Raw genomic sequence first — 14,167 nt, 5'->3', positions numbered from 1 at the left:
CCCATTAGCTATCTACCTTACATTTGGTAGTGTATATATGGCCATGCCTCTGTCTCGCTTTGTCACAGCTTCCCCTTCCCCATATCCTCAAGTCCATTCTCTAGTAGGTCTGTGTCTTTATTCCTGTGTTACCCCTAGGTTCTTCATGACTTTTTTTTCTCTTAAATTCCGTATATATGTGTTAGCATATGGTATTTGTCTTTCTCTTTCTGACTCACTTCACTCTGTATGACAGACTCTAGGTCCATCCACCGCATTACAAATAGCTCAATTTCGTTTTTTTTTGTGGCTGAGTAATATTCCATTGTATATATGTGCCACATCTTCTTTATCCATTCATCCGACGATGGACACTTAGGTTGTTTCCATCTCCTGGCTATTGTAAATAGAACTATAATGAACATTTTGGTACATGACTCCTTTTGAATTATGGTTTTCTCAGGGTATATGCCCAGTAGTGGGATTGCTGGGTCGTACGTTAGTTCTGTTTGTATTTTTTTAAGGAACCTCCCTACTGTTCTCCATAGTGGCTGTACCAATTCACATTCCCACCAGCAGTGCAAGAATGTTTCCTATTCTCCACACCCTCTCCAACATTTATTGTTTCTAGATTTTTTGGTAATGGCCATTTTGACTGGTGTGAGATGATATCTCATTGTAGTTTTGATTTGCATTTCTCTAATGATTAATGATGTTGAGTATTCTTTCATGTGTTTGTTGGCAGTCTGTATATCTTCTTTGGAGAAATGTCTATTTAGGTCTTCTGCCCATTTTTGGATTGGGTTGTTTGCTTTTTTGTTATTGAGCTGCATGAGCTGCTTGTAAATTCTAGAGATTAATCCTTTGTCAGTTGCTTCATTTGCAAGTATTTTCTCCCATTCTGAGGGTTGTCTTTTGGTCTTGTTTATGGTTTCCTTTGCTGTGCAAAAGCTTTGCAGTTTCATTAGGCCCCATTTCTTTATTTTTATTTCCATTTCTCTAGGAGGTGGGTCAAAAAGGGTCTTGCTGTGATTTATGTCCTAGAGTGTTCTGCCTATGTTTTCCTCTAAGAGTTTGATAGTTTCTGGCCTTAACATTTAGGTCTTTAATCCATTTTGAGCTTATTTTTGTGTATGGAATTAGGGAGTGAACTAATCTCATACTTTTACCTGTACCTGTCCAGTTTTCCCAGCCCCACTTATTGAAGAGGCTTTCCTTTCTCCACTGTACATTCCTGCCTCCTTTATCAAAGATAAGGTGACCATATGTGCGTGGGTTTATCTCTGGGCTTTCTATCCTGTTCCATTGATCTATCTTTCTGTTTTTGTGCTAGTACCATACTGTCTTGATTACTGTAGCTTTGTAGTATAGTCTGAAGTCAGGGAGTCTGATTCCTCCAGCTCAGTTTTTCGTTCTCAAGATTGCTTTGGCTATTCGGAGTCTTTTGTGTTTCCATACAAATCGTGAAATTTTTTGTTTTAGTTCTGTGAAAATGCCAGTGTTAGTTTGATAGGGATTGCATTGAATCTGTAGATTGCTTTGGGTAGTATAGTCATTTTCACAATGTTGATTCTTCCATCCAAGAACATGGTATATCTCTCCATTTATTTGTATCATCTTTAATTTCTTTCATCAGTGTCTTATAATTTTCTGCATACAGGTCTTTTGTCTCCTTAGGTAGGTTTATTCCTAGATATTTTATTCTTTTTGTTGCAGTGGTAAGTGGGAGTGTTTTTTAAATTTCATTTTCAGATTTTTTATCATTAGTGTATAGGAATGCAAGAGATTTCTGTGCATTAATTTTGTATCCTGCTACTTTACCAAATTCATTGATTAGCTCTAGTAGTTTTCTGGTAGCATCTTTGGGATTCTTTATATATAGTATCATGTCATCTGCAAACAGTGACAGCTTTACTTCTTCTTTTCCAATTTGGATTCCTTTTATTTCCTTTTCTTCCCTGATTGTTGCGGCTAAAACTTCCAAAACTATGTTGAATAAGAGTGGTGAGAGTGGGCAACCTTGTCTTGTTCCTGATCTTAGTGGAAATGCTTTCAGTTTTTCACCATTGAGGATGATGTTGGCTGTGGGTTTTTCATATATGGCCTTTATTATGTGGAGGAAAGTTCCCTCTATGCCTACTTTCTGCAGGGTTTGTATCATAAATGGGTGTTGAATTTTGTCAGACGCTTTCTCTGCATCTATTGAGATGATCATATGGTTTTTCCCCTTCAGTTTGTTAATATGGTGTATCACGTTGATTGATTTGCATGTATTGAAGAATCCTTGCATTCCTGGAATAAACCCCTCTTGATCATGGTGCATGATCCTTTTAATGTGCTGTTGGATTCTGTTTGCTAGCATTTTGTTGAGGATTTTGGCATCTGTGTTGATCAGCGCTACTGGCCTATAGTTTTCTTTCTTTGTGACATCTTTGTCTGGTTTTGATATCAGGGTGATGGTGGCCTCATAGAATGAGTTTGGGAGTGTTCCTCCCTTTGCTATATTTTGGAAGAGTTTGAGAAGAGTAGGTGTTAGCTCTTCTCTAAATGTTTTATGGAGTTCACCTGTGAAGCCATCTGGTCCTGGGCTTTTGTTTGTTGGAAGATTTTTAATCACAGTTTCAATTTCAGTGTTTGTGATTGGTCTGTTCATATTTTCTCTTTCTTCCTGGTTCAGTCTTGGCAGATTGTGCATTTCTAAGAATTTGTCCATTTCTTCCAGGTTGTCCATTTTATTGGCATAGAGTTGCTTGTATTAATCTCTCATGATCTTTTGTATTTCTGCAGTGACAGTTGTTACTTCTCCTTTTTCATTTCTAATTCTGTTGTTTTGAGTCTTCTCCCTTTTTTTCTTGATGAGTCTGGCTAATGGTTTATCAATTTTGTCTATCTTCTCAAAGAACCAGCTTTTAGTTTTATTGATCTTTGCTATCCTTCATTTCTTTTTCATTTATTTCGGATCTGATCTTTGATTTCTTTCCTTCTGCTAACGTTGGGGTTTTTTTGTTCTTTCTTTTCTAATTGCTTTAGGTTCATGGTTAGGTTGTTTATTTGAGATGTTTCCTGTTTCTTAAGGTAGGATTGTATGGCTATGAACTTCCCTCTGCTTTTGCTGCATCCCATAGCTTTTGGGTCGTGTGTCTGTATTGTCATTTGTTTCTAGGTATTTTTTGATTTCCTCTTTGATTTCTTCAGTGATCACGTCGTTATTAAGTAGTGTATTGTTTAGCCTCCATGTGTTTGTATTTTTTACAGATCTTTTCCTGTAATTGATATCTAGTCTCATAGCGTTGTGGTCGGAAAAGATACTTGATACAATTTCAATTTTCTTAAATTTACCAAGGCTTGATTTGTGATCCAAGATATGATCTATCCTGGAGAATGTTCTATGAGCAGTTGAGAAAAATGTGTATTCTGTTGTTTTTGGATGGAGTGTCCTATAAATATCAATTAAGTCCATCTTGTTTACTGTATCATTTAAAGCTTGTGTTTCCTTATTTATTTTCATTTTGAATGATCTGTCCATTGGTGAAAGTGGGGTGTTAAAGTCCCCTACTATGAATGTGTTACTGTCGATTTCCCCTTTTATGTCTGTTAGTATTTGCCTTTTATACTGAGGTGCTCCTATGTTGGGTGGATAAATATTTACAATTGTTGTATCTTCTTCTTGGATCGATCTGTTGATCGTTATGTAGTGTCCTTCTTTGTCTCTTCTAATAGTCTTTATGTTAAAGTCTATTCTGTCTGATAGGAGAATTGCTACTCCAGCTTTCTTTTGGTTTCCATTTGCATGGGATATCTTTTTCCATCCCCTTACTTTCAGTCTGTATGTGTCTCTAGGTCTGAAGTGGGTCTCTTGTAGACAGCATATATATGGGTCTTGTTTCTGTATCTATTCAGCACGTCTGTGTCTTTTGCTTGGAGCATTGAATCCATTTACATTTAAGGTAATTATCGATATGTATGTTCCTATTCCCATTTTCTTAATTGTTTTGGGTTTATTATTGTAGGTCTTTTCCTTCTCTTGTGTTTTTGCCTAGAGAAGTTCCTTTAGCATTTGTTGTAAAGCTTGTTTGGTGGTGCTGAACTCTCTCAGCTTTTGCTTGTCTGTAAAGGTTTTAATTTCTCCATCAAATCTGAATGAGATCCTTGCTGGGTAGAGTAATCTTGGTTGTAGGTTTTTCTCCTTCATCACTTTAGATATGTCCTGCCACTCCCTTCTGGCTTGCAGAGTTTCTGCTGAAAGATCAGCTGTTAACATTATGGGGATTCCCTTGTGTGGTATTTGTTATTTTTCCCTTGCTACTTTTAATATGTTTTCTTTGTATTTGATTTTTGACAGTTTGATTAATGTGTCTTGGTGTGTTTCTCCTTGGGTTTATCCTGTATGGGACTTTCTGTGCTTCCTGGACTTGATTAACTATTTCCTTTCCCATATTAGGGAAGTTTTCAACTCTAATCTCTTCAAATATTTTCAGTCCCTTTCTTTTTCTCTTCTTCTTCTGGGACCCCTGTAGTTCAAATGTTGGTGCGTTTAACGTTGTCCCAGAGTTCTCTGAGAGTGTCCTCAGTTCTTTTCATTCTTTTTTCTTTATTCTGCTCTGCAGTAGTTATTTCCACTATTTTATCTTCCAGGTCACTTATCCGTTCTTCTGCCTCAGTTATTCTGCTATTAATCCCTTCTAGAGTATTTTTAATTTCATGTATTGTGTTGTTCCTCATTGCTTGTTTCCTCTTTAGTTTTTCCAGGTCCTTGTTAAATGTTTTTTGCATTTTCTCTATTCTCGTTCCAAGATTTTGGATCAACTTTACTATCATTATTCTGAATTCTTTTTCAGGTAGAAGGCCTATTTCCTCTTCATTTGTTAGGCCTGGTGGGTTTTTATCTTGCTCCTTTATCTGCTGTGTGTTTTTCTGCCTTCTCATTTTGCTTATCTTACTGTGTTTGGGGTCTCCTTTTTGCAGGCTGTAGGTTCATAGTTCCCGTTGTTTTTGGTGTCTGTCCCCAGTGGCTAAAGTTGGTTCAGTGGGTTGTGTAGGCTTCGTGGTGGAGGGAACTAGTGCCTGTGTTGTGGTGGATGAGGCTGGATCTTGTCTTTCTGGTGGGCAGGTCCACGTCTGGTGGTGTGCTTTGGGGGTGTCTGTGGCCTTATTATGATTTTAGGCAGCCTCTCTGCTAATGGGTGAGGTTGTGTTCCTGTCTTGCTAATTGTTTGGCATAGGGTGTCCAGCACTGTAGCTTGCTGGTCGTTGAGTGAAGCTGGGTGCTGGTGTTGAGATGGATATCTCTGGGAGATTTTCACCATTTGATATTACATGGAGCTGGGAGGTCTCTTGTGGACCAGCGCCCTGAAGTTGGCTCTCCCACCTCAGAGCCACAGCACTGACTCCTGGCTGTAGCACCAAGAGCCTTTTATCCACATGGCTCAGAATAAAAGGGAGAAACAGTAGAAAGAAATAAAGAAAGAGGATAAAATAAAGTAAGATAAAATAAAGTTATTAAAATAAAAATTAAGAAAAAATTTTTTAAAGTAAAAAAAAACAAACCGACGGACAGAACCCTAGGACAAATGGTGAAAGCAAAGCTATACAGACAAAATCTCACACAGAAGCATACACATACACACTCACAAAAAGAGGAAAAGGGGAAAAAAATAATATATCTTGCTCTCAACGTCCACCTCCTCAACTTGGTATGATTCGGTGTCTATTCAGGTATTTCACCGATGCAGGGTACATCAAGTTGATTGTGGAGATTTAATCCGCTGCTCCTGAGGCTGCTGGGAGAAATTTCCCTTTCTCTTCTTTGTTAGCACAGCTCCCGGGTTCAGCTTTGGATTTGGCCCCGCCTCTGCGTGTAGGTTGCCGGAGGGCGTCTGTTCTTCGCTCAGACAGGATGGGGTTAAAGGAGCAGCTGATTAGGGGCTCTGGCTCACTCAGGCGGAGGGGTGGGGGGAGGGAGGGGCACGGAGTGTGTGCGGGGTGAGCCTGCGGCAGCAGAGGCCAGCGTGACGTTGTACCAGCCTGAGGCAGGCCGTGCGTTCTCCCGGGGAAGTTGTCCCTGAATCACGGGACCCTGGCAGTGGCGGGCTGCACAGGCTCCCCTGAGGGGAAGTGTGGATAGTGACATGTGCTCGCACACAGGCTTCTTGGTGGCTGCAACAGCGGCCTTAGTGTCTCATGCCCGTCCCTTGAGTCCGCGCTGATAGCCGTGGCTCGCGCCCGTCTCTGGAGTTCCTTTAAGCAGCGCTCTTAATCCCCTCTCCCAGGTACTTGGGGAGTTTCTTGCCTTTTGGGAGGTCTGAGGTCTTCTGCCAGTGTTCAGTGGTGGTTCTGTAGGAGTTGTTCCACGTTTAGATGTATTTCTGATGTATCTGTGGGGAGGAAAGTGATCTCCGCGTCTTACTCTTCTGCCATCTTTCCCCTCCTTTCCCAGATTCTTTTTGACTATAGGTTATTACAAGATATTGAATATAGTTCCCTGCACTACATGGTAGTTGTTTAACTCTATTTTTAAAATTTTACTTATTTTTTTATACCACTGGTTCTTATTAGTCATCAGTTTTATACACATCAGTGTATACATGTCAATCCCAATTGACCAATTCATCACACCACCATCCCCACCCCCCCGCGGCTTGCCCCCCTTGGTGTCCAGACGTTTATTTTCTACATCTGTGTCTCAGTTTCTGCCCTGCAAACCTGTTCATCCGTACCATTTTTCTAGGCTCCACATACATGCGTTAATATACGATATTTGTTTTTCTCTTTCTGAATTACTTCACTCTGTATGACAGTCTCTAGATCCATCCACGTCTCAACAAGTGACCCAATTTCGTTCCTTTTTATGGCTGAGTGATATTCCATTGTATGTATCTACCACATCTTCTTTATCCATTCGTCTGTCGATGGGCACTTAGGTTGCTTCCATGACCTGGCTGTTGTCAATAGTGCTGCAATGAACATTGGGGTGCATGTGTCTTTTTGAATTATGGTTTTCTCTGGGTATATGCCTAGTAGTGGGATTTCTGGATATGGTAATTCTATTTTTAGTTTTTTAAGGAACCTCCATACTGTTCTCCATGTGGCTGTATCAATTTACATTCCCACCAACAGTGCAAGAGGGTTCCCCTTTCTCCACACCCTCTCCAGCATTTGTTGTTTGTAGATTTTCTGATGATGCCCATTCTAACTGGTGTGAGTTGAGGTGATACCTCATTGTAGTTTTGATTTGCATTTCTCTAATAGTGATGTTGAGCAGCTTTTCATGTGTTTCTTGGCCATATGTATGTCTTCTTTGGAGAAATGTCTATTTTGGTCTTCTGCCCATTTTTGGATTGGGTTGTTTGTTTCTTTAATATTGAGCTGCATGAGCTGTTTATATATTTTGGAGATCAATTCTTTGTCCGTTGATTCATTTGCAAATATTTTCTCCCATTCTGAGAGTTGTCTTTTGGTCTTGTTTATGGTTTCCTTTGCTGTGCAAAGGCTTTGAAGTTTCATTAGGTCCCATTTGTTTATTTTTGTTTTTATTTCCATTACTCTAGGAGGTTGAGTAATGGAAAAAGGAGCTTGCTGTGATTTATGTCAAAGAGTGTTCTTCCTATGTTTTCCTCTAAGAGTTTTACAGTGTCCGGTCTTACATTTAGGTCTCGAATCCATTTTGAGTTTATTTTTGTGTATGGTGTTAGGGAGTGTTCTAATTTCATTCTTTTATATGTAGCTGTCCAGTTTTCCCAGCACCACTTATTGGAGAGACTGTCTTTTCTCCATTGTATATCCTTGCATTGTTTGTCATAGATTAGTTGACCATAGGTGCGTGTGTTTATCTCTGGGTTTTCTATCTTGTTCCATTGATCTATGTTTCTGTTTTTGTGCTAGTACCATATTTTCTTGATTACTGTAGCTTTGTAGTATAGTCTGAAGCCAGGGAGTCTGATTCCTCCCACTCTTTTTTTTTCCCTAAAGACTGCTTTGCCTATTTGGGGTCTTTTGTGTCGCCATACAAATTTTAAGATTTTTTGTTCTAGGTCCATAAAAAATGCCATTGGTAATTTGATAGGGATTGCATTGAATCTATAGATTGCTTTGGGTAGTATAATCATTTTCACAATATTGATTCTTCCAATCCAAGAACATGGTATATCTCTCTATCTGTTGGTATCATCTTTAATTACTTTCATCAGTGTCTTACAGTTTTCTGCATACAGGTCTTTTGCCTCCCTAGGTAGGTTTATTTCTAGGTATTTTATTCTTTTTGTTGCAGTGGTAAATGGGAGTGTTTCCTTAATTTCTCTTTCGGAGTTTTCATCATTAGTGTATAGGAATGCAAGAGATTTCAGTGCACTAGTTTTGTATCCTGCAACTTTACCAAATTCATTGATTAGCTCTAGTAATTTTCTGGTGGCATCTTTAGGATTCTCTATGTATAGTATCATATCATCTGCAAAGAGTGACAGTTTTACTTCTTCTTTTCCAATTTGTATTCCTTTTATTTCTTTTTCTTCTCTGATTGCCATGGGTAGGACTTCCAAAACTATGTTGAATAATAGTGGCGAGAGTGGACATCTTGTCTTGTTCCTGATCTTAGAGGAAATGCTTTCAGTTTTTCACCATTGAGAATGATGTTTGTTGTGGGTTTGTCATATATAGCCTTTATTATGTTGAGGTAGGTTCCCTCTATGCCCACTTTCTGGAGAGTTTTTATCATAAATCGGTGTTGAATTTTTTCAAAAGCTTTTTCTACATCTATTGAGTTGTTCATATGGTTTTTCTTCTTTAATTTGTTAATATGGTGTATCACATTGATTGATTTGCATCTAGTGAAGAATCCTTGCATCCCTGGGATAAATCCCACTTAATCATGGTGTATCATCCTTTTAATGTGTTGTTGGATTCTGTTTTCTAGTATTTTGTTGAGGATTTTTGCATCTATATTCATCAGTGATATTGGTCTGTAATTTTCCTTTTTTGTAGTATCTTTGTCTGGTTTTGGTATCAGGGTGATGGTGGCCTCATAGAATGAGTTTGGGAGTGTTCCTTCTTCTGCAGTTTTTGGAATAGTTTGAGAAGGATGGGTGTTAGCTCTTCTCTAAATGTTTGATAGAATTTACCTGTGAAGCCATCTGTTCCTGGACTTTTGTTTTTTGGAAGAATTTTAATCACAGTTTCAATTTCATTACTTGTGATTGGGCTCTTCATATTTTTTATTTCTTCCTGGTTCAGTCTTGGCAGGTTGTGCATTTTGAAGAATTTGTCCATTTCTTCCAGGTTGTCCATTTTATTGGCATAGAGTTGCTTTTAGTAGTCTCTTAGGATGCTTTGTATTTCTGCGGTGTCTGTTGTAACTTCTCCTTTTTCATTTCTAATTTTATTGATTTGAGTCCTCTCCCTCTTTTTCTTGATGAGTCTGGTTAATATTTTATCAATTCTATTTATCTTCTCAAAGAACCTGCTTTTAGTTTTATTCATCTTTGCCCTTGTTTTCTTTGTTTCTATTTCATTTATTTCTCCTCTGATCTTTATGATTTCTTTCCTTCTGCTAACTTTGGGTTTTGTTTGTTCTTCTTTCTCTAGTTCCTTTAGGTGTAAGGTTAGATTGTTGATTTTTCTTGTTTCTTGAGGTAGGCTTGTATAGCTATAAACTTCCCTCTTAGAACTGCTTTTGCTGCTTCCCATAGGTTTTGGATTGTCGTGTTTTCATTGTCATTTGTCTCTAGGTATTTTTTGATTTCCTCTTTGATTTCTTCAGTGACCTCTTGGTTATTTAGTAATGTATTGTTCGCCTCCATGTGTTTGTGTTTTTTTCCCTGTGTTCATTTCTAATCTCATAGTGTTTTGGTCAGAAAAGATGCTTGGTATGATTTCAATTGTCTTAAATATACTGAGGCTTGATTTGTGACCCAAGATGTGATCTATCCTGGAGAATGTTCCGTGTGCACTGAGAATATAGTGTAATCTGCTGTTTTTGGATGGAATGGCGTATAAATATCAATTAAATCTATCTGGTCTATTGTGTCATTTAAAGCTTGTGTTTCCGGGGCTTCCCTGGTGGTGCAGTGGTTGAGAGTCCGCCTGCCAATGCAGGGGACATGGGTTTGTGCCCCGGTCTGGGAAGATCCTACATTCCACAGAGTGGCTGGGCCTTTGAGCCATGGCCGCTGAGCCTGTGCATCCAGAGCCTGTGCTCTGCAATGGGAGAGGCCACAACAGTGAGGGGTCCGCGTACCCACCCCCCCCCCCCAAAAAGCTTGTGTTTCCTTATTTATTTTTATTTTGCATGATTTGTCCATTGGTGTAAGTGAGGTGTTAAAGCCCCCCACTATTATTGTGTTAGTGTCGATTGCCTCTTTTATAGCTGTTAGCAGTTGTCTTATTTATTGAGGTGCTCCTATGTTGGGTGCATATATATTTATAATTGTTATATCTTCTTCTTGCATTGATCCTTTGATCATTATGTAGTGTCCTTCCTTGTCCCTTGTAACATTCTTTATTTTAAAGTCTGTTTTATCTGATATGAGTATTGCTACTCCAGCTTTCTTTTGATTTCCATTTGCATGGAATATCTTCTTCCATCCCCTCACTTTCAGTCTGTGTCTCTAGGTCTGAAGTGGGTTTCTTCTAGACAGCATATATTTGGGTCTTGCTTTTGTATCCTTTCAGCAAGCCTGTGTCTTTTGGTTGGAGCATTTAATCCATTCATGTTTAAGGTAATTATCGATATGTATGTTCCTATGACCTTTTTCTTAATTGTTTTGGGTTTGTTTTTGTAGGTCCTTTTCTTCTCTTGTGTTTCCCCTTAGAGAAGTTCCTTTAGCATTTGTTGTAGAGGTGGTTTGGTGGTGCTGAATTTTCTTAGCTTTTGCTTGTTTGTAAAGATTTTGATTTCTCCTTTGAATCTGAATGAGATCCTTTCTGGGTAGAGTAATCTTGATTGTAGGTTCTTCCCTTTCATCACTTTAAGTATATCATGCCACTCCATTCTGGCTTGTAGAGTTTCTGCTGCGAAATCAGCGGTTAACCTTATGGGAGTTCCGTTGTATGTTATTTGTCATTTTTCCCTTGCTGCTTTCAATAATTTGTCTTTAATTTTTGCCAATTTGATTACTATGTGTCTCGGCGTGTTTCTCCTTGTGTTTAGCCCATATGGGAGTCGCTGCGCTTCCTGAACTTGGGTGGCTGTTTCCTTTTCCATGTTAGGGAAGGTTTTGACTATATCTCTTCAAATATTTTCTCTGGTCCTTTCTCTCTTTCTTTTCCTTCTGGGACCCCTATAATGTTGTCCCAGAGGTCTCCTAGGCTGTCTTCATTTCTTTTCATTCTTTTTTCTTTATCTTGTTCCGCAGCAGTGAATTCCACCATTCTGTCTTCCAGGTCACTTATCCGTTCTGCCTCAGTTATTCTGCTATTGATTCCTTCTAGTGTAGTTTTCATTTCAGTTATTGTATTGTTCATCTCTGTTTGTTCTTTAATTTTTCTAGGTCTTTGTTAAACATTTCTTGCATCTTCTCGATCTTTGCCTCTATTCTTTTTCCGAGGTCCTGGATCATCTTCACTATCATTATTCTGAATTCTTTTTCTGGAAAGTTGCTTATCTCCACTTCATTTAGTTGTTTTTCTGGGGTTTTATCTTGTTCCTTCATCTGATACATAGCCCTCTGCCTTTTCATCTTGTCTGTCTTTCTGTGAATGTGGTTTTTGTTCCACAGGCTGCAGGAGTGTAGTTCTTGCTTCTGCTGTCTGCCCTCTGTTTAACTCTTAATACACTGAACTTTTATGTATCTTCCTTGCGCTGTTTTCAGCTGCTTGACTGATGCACTAGTCCTATCATGTCTGTAAGACAGCCTTGGATACATATTAAGAGGCTTGTGTCATTTGGTGAGGATGGAGGACTCTTCATCAAGTAGGGAATCACTAATTCCATAACACCAAAGCCCAACACTCTACAGCACAGGGATTTTGTCTTAGAGACTGAAAAATCTCAATAGGTCACAAAGGGTGAAATACTCTGTTATTGTTTATCTTTCCTGACATTTATGACTTGTCTTCCAAATAGGCTGTGTGAGTTTTGAAGCAGGGATGTTGCATTATTGCTCACTGACTTCCTTGTGGCACGAGGACAGGGCTTTGCCCACAGTGAGCACTCCATGACTCCTTGATGTGATTTGAGGGTTTAGACTTGATCGTGACCCCAGGCTCACTGATTCATTCATTCAGTCCACACAAACTTATTGAGCATCTACTAAGTGCCAAACACTGTCCTAAGCACATGGGACTGAATAGTCTCTGCCCTCTTAGAGCTGAAATCAGGTGGAGGAGACAGACAATAAGCAAGGCAAATCAGGAAATATATCATATAGCAGGTAATGATAAGTGCTAGGAAGGAACAATACAGGATCAAAGGTGGATAAAGGGTGTTGGGAGGGTGGTCAGGGAGACTTCTGGGTGAGGACCAAGAAGGTGAAGGAGGGAGCCTTATGTATCTCGAGGGAAGAGTTTTGAGAGCTGAGCACACAGCATGTGAAAAGGCCCTGAGGCAAGCGTGCCAGGAGTGTTCAGTAATCCCAGCTCTGGCCCACCAGTCTCTGGATAGATTATCTTGCTTCTAGTCTCTGTGACCTCACCTACCCTACCACTCACCTGGTTCTCTGCATGCCAGCCACGCTGGCCTCCTGCATGGGGGAGGGCGTGCACCTCTGCAACCTCTTTTCTTCCCCTCTTGCCAGAAGGGCTTCAAGGTAAGCAGTGCTCCTCTGACCTAACCCTTTCTTGCCTGGAGTTTGAGCTGCTCTTGCCCCTCAGGCCTCAGGATGAGGCTGCTTCTGGAGAGACAGTTGGCAGTGTCTTCCGTGCAATGACTTCAGAAGGTTGTCAGTGGTAATGAAGGAGGAAGCTGTCTTCGAGTCAGTAGGAACATGGTTTAAGTTCAAGAACAGAAAGGCATGTAGGGAGGAAATGCTGGGGAAGCTTGGGGTATCTCCAAAGATCCTCAGCAGGGAACCAACCATTGACATCTTCTTGAAGGCAGATAAGACTAGTCTGCTGTGAGCTCACCCCAAGGAGAAGTTCTCACACCAGGGCTTTAAAGGGCTTGCCTCAGTGTCTCCTCTGTAACCCCAAAGTCCTTTTTCCTAAGGCTTTTCTGGAGATTTATTATAAAATGCTCCAGGCCTGCCAAAGATTTGCAGCCTTTTTTTTTTTTTTAAATTTTGGCTGCATCGGGTCTTCATTGCAGGCTCTTCATTGTGGTGCACGGGCTTCTCTAGCTGTGGTGCATGGGCCCTAGAATGCACGGGCTCAGTAGTTGCGGTGCATGGGCTTTGTAGTTGTGGCATGTGGGATCTTAGTTCCCCGACCAGGGATCAAACCTGGGCCCTCTGCTTTGGGAGCGTGGAGTCTTAACCACTGGACCACCGGGGAAGTCCCAGACTTTTTTTTTTTTTTTAAATAAGATTATTTTATCTAGGATTGCCATTCAAATATAGAAAAATAGAATGGAAAAGTCCTCGGGAAGAATCAAAACAATGCAAATGTATTACCTCTCTGCTTCTAACACTTCAGTTTATGGCTGTTTCTCATGGCTGATTATGGCTTCGAATAACAAAGGGATGTACTAGGCAGAAAACACTTTCTAGCCATCAGATTGAGGAAGCTGGAATTCGGAATACCTTTTTTTAAAAAAGTTTGTGATTTTTATTCCTTTATGTGGGAACTGTGATGCAGGTTAGTCTGGTCAAAACAATCATCTGGAATAAGCACAAATAATTCCTGCCCTTCCTAACTCCTCACTGTCAGCCCTTTGGGGCCTCAGCCTGGGAACAGAGCAAGATTGCCCGCCGCCCACCTCTGTCCTAGTGTACCCCCCTCCCCACCTGCTGCTGTCCCCCAGATGGCACAAAGCCCCCCAGGGCCGGGTGCTGGCTGCCTGCCTCTCCCTCTGCCTCGTGCCCATGGGGTGGGAGCAAGGCCAGTTGTGCAGAAATAAAAGCCTTCGGCACCAAGTAGCAGAGTGGGGAGGAGGCGCGTGTGCATGGCCTGATGACAGCCCCTGAGCTGGGCCATCACTTGTCACGTTCCCTGGAGAGCCATTCACAAGTGACAAAGCAGGTTCCAGAGGCTTCAGCAGAAATCAAAAGGCAGCAGCAGTTATTACCTTGTCTGCCTCTGACACTCTTCCTCCCCACCTCCT

The 14,167-nt window shown here is 40.4% G+C and overlaps 1 pseudogene across 1 annotated transcript in view; it reads right to left on the bottom strand.

The window, feature by feature from the left end:
* Positions 1–14,167, bottom strand: part of LOC309966977 (embryonic polyadenylate-binding protein 2-like) — a 199,392-nt pseudogene that overhangs the window by 25,762 nt on the left and 159,463 nt on the right. The gene's annotated exons all lie outside the window — the stretch shown is intronic.

Source organism: Leucopleurus acutus, assembly GCF_964270905.1.
Source record: "Leucopleurus acutus genome assembly, chromosome: 10".
Lineage (NCBI taxonomy): Eukaryota > Metazoa > Chordata > Mammalia > Artiodactyla > Delphinidae > Leucopleurus > Leucopleurus acutus.
The sequence above is the reverse complement of the archived record's forward strand: the minus strand, read 5'-3'. Positions and strand labels throughout refer to the sequence as shown.